The sequence below is a fragment of the Gopherus evgoodei genome, unplaced genomic scaffold (genome assembly GCF_007399415.2).
Source record: "Gopherus evgoodei ecotype Sinaloan lineage unplaced genomic scaffold, rGopEvg1_v1.p scaffold_38_arrow_ctg1, whole genome shotgun sequence".
NCBI classification, from domain to species: domain Eukaryota; kingdom Metazoa; phylum Chordata; order Testudines; family Testudinidae; genus Gopherus; species Gopherus evgoodei.
This window is the reverse complement of record NW_022060059.1, coordinates 1,334,360-1,340,447: the sequence shown is the minus strand read 5'-3', so window position 1 is coordinate 1,340,447 and position 6,088 is coordinate 1,334,360.

The following is a 6,088-nucleotide window of genomic DNA, read 5'->3' as shown; positions in this document are numbered from 1 at the left end:
GTACTTCTGATTCCAAATGAGGAGTGTGGTTGACTGGTCAGTTTATAACTCTGGTGTTCGTAACTCTGAGGTTCTGCTGTACATCCAAATCACCATCGACCTATTTTGAAATAGTGTATGCCTCTGTTGCACTTGCTATGTTAGATACACAGGAGATCTTTAACAATGCTCAGAATAATAAGCTGAGAGATGTATTATTTTCTGATGTGGGCTTGAAAGAAACTGTTCCATGCAGGGTTTCATTAGCTGGCTCTGTATATGTGTAATGAGTGTACATACATGTTTGTGTGTGATGGGGGAGATAGTCACTGCTGCGCACACAGTTCTGCATAGCCTGAGCCCCTCTCAAGGCATTTGGCTGCTGGAAAGAAAAATCTGTCCCCCTTTCATGGACTTTTGAAAGGCATTTTATGTTATTGTCAAAAAGGGAGAGAAAAGCACACAGCTATACAAACGCGGCAGGCTGGCCCAAGGGCAGGGAGAGGCAGGGGGCTGTACGAATCTTCTGCTGGTTGCTTTCTGTGAAGATGAAGTGCTTTGATTTTAAGTGAGACTGGCCGTCGTTTATGATAACCAGCTGTGAGAAGGAGCGCTGTGCACCTCGTATTGATCTTAACCCTGTGAACCCTGACTCCTTGACTCTGATCCCTTCTTCTCAGTGCCCTGCTGAGCCTACCTCTGGGTGAGCAGGGACAATAAAGACTATGATGGTGGATGGAATAGAATTACGAGAGGGGACGCATGAGTAATCTTTGAGAGAGGGATGCACTAGATCACTAGGAAGTGTCTTTGCAGGCTCTTTTACAGCAAGCTGCTACCACAGGCAATTCAGGGCCCCGATGGGCTTTACTCGTCTCTTGTCAACTACTCTGACTGCATTGCCAGCAACAGTGGAACTTTGTGGTTCCACCATTGTGTCCCTCTTGCAGCAAATTAATGATTCAGATCAGCCCCTTGTTGCCAGAGCCTTGAACCCCACGAGCAGTGCTCCACTCAGCACAGTCAAATGCTTTTTCACCACTTCATGCCCAAATGAAAGCAACCTTCTCCCCATGCCCATTTCCCAGGGACTTGAGATGCACATGAGCTGTGAATATCCTCAGGGGGTTGTGATCAGGAAAGCAGCCAAGAAAGGTTGGTAGTTGGGGTATTTTTTTTCATTTACCTCTGTGCTGCTGCTTTGAGAAACACTTTGAATCTCTGTTCCAGAGGGAAATTGATAAACCACAGGTGTCCAAACTTAAGGAAGACCAGGAAGTGTTTTTTTTCCTCTGGGAAGTCAGTAGGTTGAGCACTGTGCTGTGGCTCTAGGTTCTAATCTAGCCTTAGCCTCTGCCACTGACATGCTGTATGAGTTTGGGCAAGCCATTTCTGCTATATTAGAGTTAGGCATTACTGTTATTAGGGACCACTGCCAAATGCCCTTGTAAAATATTCCTCCTCCTGTTTTGCCCATACAGTATCCTACTTTTCTATTGCAGCTTATGTCTTATCTTAGCATATCTGACAGCAACAATAACAATTAATTCTACTTTTCACACATACACAGGTTCTCTGTTTGGATGATAGAACTAGTATTTTAAATCTCACAAAGCACCTTTCATCTGAACCTCTCAAAGCACTCTAATGAATTAAGCCTCACAACACTGCTGGGAGGAAGGGGACAGGGAAACCCATTTTGCAATAGGTTAAGCCAAGGCACAACGTTTAGAATCACTTGCTTAAAGTTAATCAGCAGTGGGAGAGTTGGCAATAGAACTCAGGCGGTTTTCTGCTCTAATCGCTGAAGGCCAGATTTTGACTTGATTCTGGATTGACACCAGTATCACTCGTTTGAAGTCAGTGGTATGCCACCTAGCAGCTATGTCCTTGGTGATTCTTTATTAACATGACACTGGTGTCCCCCCAAAGCCATGTCCTTTTCTGGTAGAGGGACAGTGAGCTCCTGGGCACATCATAGAGGCAGAGCATCAGCTTCCATAGGTGCCTGACTTCTGCCTTCATTGCAACACATGGGCCAACTCAACCAACCATTCCCTTACCATAGAATTTGGTTGCATATTGAAACAGCAAAGCTACAACCTTTTCTAAGGTACAGTGTCACTCAGGCTAACCCAGGATGTAGGGCTTTATTTTATCTGCTATTCCCATGCCTCTTCCCATTTGTTCATCTCCATTTGGCTCACATCAGCATGGTCTTCCTCACTCTTGCTGGTTCTGCCTTGGTCTCTGTTTTTTCCAGAGACACCAGCCATGCTAGGACCTTGTAGTCTTTTATTTTATTTAATGTTAATCATGTCTCAGCAGGTTCGGCTCTGGCAGCTACAGTCTCAAGTTCAACAGAATCCCCTCCATTGGCTCTAGATTTAGAACTCATAGGCATACAATTACAAGAGCATCTGTCTTTTAGAAGTTTTGTTAAAGTTACCAACAAAGCTATAAATGTTACAGCATACACAATTCTTATAGACATGTATAATGAACTAGTTATATCTACAGACATACTCCCATCCTCCTAGATCAGAGGTGGGCAAACTACAGCCCGTAGGACTGTCCTGCCTGGCCCTTGAATTCCCTGCCAGGGAGGCTAACCCCCAGCCCCTCCCCTGCTGTCCTCCCCTTCCCCAGCAGCCTCAGCTTGCCATGCCGCCAGCAAGAGGCTAGGAGGTGTTGGGGCTGCGAGCTCCTGCTGGGCAGCACGGAGGTGTGGCTGCCAGACATGCTGCTCTGAGCAGCATGGTAAGGGGGCAGAGAACAGGAGGGTTGGATAATGGGAGGGGGTGCTGGGGGGGCAGTCATGAGACAGGGAGCAGGGGGCAGTTGGATGGGGCAGAGGTTCCTGAGGAGGGGCAGTCAGGGGATGAGGAACAGGGTGGGGTTGCATAGGCATGGGAGTCCTGGGGGGCCTGCCGGGGTCAGGGGTATGGATAGAGGTCGGGGCAGTAATGAGACAGAGAACAGTAATGAGATAGGGGGTGGGGTTGGATAGGGGGTGAGAGTCCCAAGGGGCCTGTTGGGGGGGTGTGGGTGTGGATGGGGTCGGGGCAGTCAGGGGACAGGGAGCAGGGGGAGTTGGATACGGGGTGGAGTCCTGGGGGGTTTGTTAGGGGTGAGGGTTCCCAGGAGGGGGCTGTCAGGGGACAAGGAGCAGGGGGAGTTGGATGGATTGGAGGTTCGGAGGGGGGCAGTCAGGGGGTGGGAAGAGGGAGGGGGCAGATAGAGAGTGGGGGCCAGCTGTTTGGGGAGGCACTGCCTTCCTTACCTGGCCCTCCATACAGTTTCTCAACCCTGATGTGGCCCTCAGGCCAAAAAGTTTGCCCACCCCTGTCCTAAATGGTGTTAGTCTGTTGGCCCTTTCATGGATTGTCCGTCAATACAAGGGTGGTTCCTGCTGGAGTTTCTCATAGGATGCCCACTTTCCTGCTCTGAGCATCCCTTTTTATACTGTGAGTGAGTCTATACCTACATTCTGCGCATGTACATGAAAGTGTCAACCATCTCTTTTTTTATTGCTTTGTCCCCTGAAAACAGAGGGGACCTCAAATTTTATAGGCTGGGTAGGTTCTGGTCAATATTGATATACCACCCTTGTCAGCAGTTAGGGCATGTGTTAAAGACCATATTTATTACAGCATTTAATGATTTAATTTTAATCTTTCTGGCTATACTTTTGCAATATTACCAATTAATGCCTCTTTTCCATTATCTCTTGGTTATTTCTTGGTTATCATCTCACGCCATCATTTCTTGTCTCCAAGGCCTAAAATAGCTGAGCTAAAGTCTTGCAGGCTTTGGCCTACAGGTTGTCTTACTTATGTCTAATACTTGCTTCCTCTAAATCCTGATTAATCTTATACTTTTATAATTCTACAAATCAATTCTAATTAACATTCATTGTATGTTAATTAATGTAATATAATATATTAATGATCACATTACGCAATGAATGAATACTAAAAAAATCGTTGGCTGAAACCTGTATACAGCCATGGGAACAATCTGTTGGCCAGAGGAGATATCCTGTAACAGAGGAATCTGCTGATGGAGTTGGCCTGATGGCATGGATTCGGCAGTGTCCCCAGGTAGGACAGTCCCTCATGAGCTGACTAATTCACTTCTTCAGGATGTCAAAATGAACATGGCCAAGTTTGGGGCTTAGTAGGAGACTGCCTGTCTCTTGGTGTAAATTAGACTGCAGTCTCAGGGATGATTTAACATCATAACACAGAGCATTCCAGCCACACCCTCCATCTACTCCTTACACCAGGAATCCAGAAACAGAGTCATGATAGCACCTCTATGACAGTTCTGCACTGGCTGGGGAAGCCTTCTGCACAGGCAGTATTCTTAGCCCAGTTTATGGCTCCTTTATGCTGCTAGAGTGCCATAAAAGGGTGTTAATGTAACTGGGTGATTAGACAGTAAGCGTGAAAAATCGGGATGGGAGGGGGTGAGGGGTAATAGGTGCCTATATAAGACAAAGCCCCAAAAATTGAGGCTGTTGTTGTACTTAAAGTACTGTACAGGATCTTTTCAGGGGGAATAAGGCAAAACACCACATTTTTTAGTAATACATGTATTAATCAACACTGTATCATATGCATATGATCTCTCTCTCTCTATATATATATTACACTTATGTGCGCATACACACACACGCACACACACACGCACACACTCCATCTTGTTGTTGTTACCAATTAGTTGCTCCCCCTAACTGCACTGGCCAGGTGAGTTAGATGGGGGAGGGAGTGGAGCCGGACTTCTGCCGGTCTGGATTGATACTCCCATGTTGACAAGACGAGACCCAGGGTCCTCTGCAAGACACCGAATCTTTATAGCAGTTTCCCTCTTATGCAAAGATTCAAAATCTGTGTGTCTGTGTCCATTGGTCCTTTGTGCTGCTTCCTTCTGGGTGTTGTCGCAATGCTGCAAAGAGAGTGTTTCCAAAAGAAGGTGCTTGCTTCTAACCCTCAAGGCCATCAATATGTCTGTTCGTCTTTAACGAGCCCACTTGACAGGTTTTATTGCTCTTGGGTCTGGTTTCCATCCCCTTTCCAGGAACTGCAACTGTCTGGAGGTGCTGCCTTCTACACCTTGCTCATTCACACCTCGTTCATTCAACAGGGCAATTGATTAAGGGAGTGGAGGGGAAGATCTTAAAAGACACTTTTCTTCTACTTTAATTAGCCTTAGGGGCTATAACATTATACCAAGGCTTAACAAAAAGTTTTCTATAAGTTTTTCTACATAGGGATCTGATACAAAGTTCCTATGTCAAAGGACTTGATGCAAAGTTGTATGAAAACAGCTTAATACAGGGCTATACGAAGAAGCATAATACAAAATCATATGAAAGTTAGGTGAAGATGATTTATCTACACTGTCCCTACAAAATTGGGATATCTGGTCACCCTAAATGTAACTGAGAATCAGGCCTCCCTCACTCCATGTGTATATCCCTTTAGAGAATCTATATGGCAGAGAACAATTCATCTCATAACAATATTACTCATTGCCTAAAGCCCAGTGGGATGAACACTACTGAGGCAGCAATGATATAGCCACATAAAGCTCCAGCAAACTAGTAGAGAACCTAATTGTTCCTTCCCAAACCCAGAATGCCATTTATTACTTGTTCTTTTGTAAAGAAGGTTCAGACAGATACCCCCAAACCAGACTTTTAGTCATGCAAGAAAATCAAGATAAAGACTGTTCCTTTTAGTCTAAGTCTCCCCCCGCCCCCCGACCCCCATCTGTGATTGTACAGACTAAATCCCCTGTCAGAATATCAAGGCTAATATCTACTAGAAGAGGTTTGCTGGTACAGCTATATCAGTAGATGCAGCTTTCATGCTGGTATAACTACATCCTCACAAGGGCTTCTTCTTCTGCTGGTATTGAAATGTTATAAAAAATCACCCTTAACAGACATTACTATGCAAGCCAAAGTTTCTGGTATAAACCTGGCCTGTGTCCCCCTGATACTGGCTTAATGTGCTTAAGATCCCAGCCTATCTCCTTGCAGTTTCCCTTGGACAGATCTGCTAAAATCCCCCTTTCACATCAAACTCGCTTCATGGTTTTG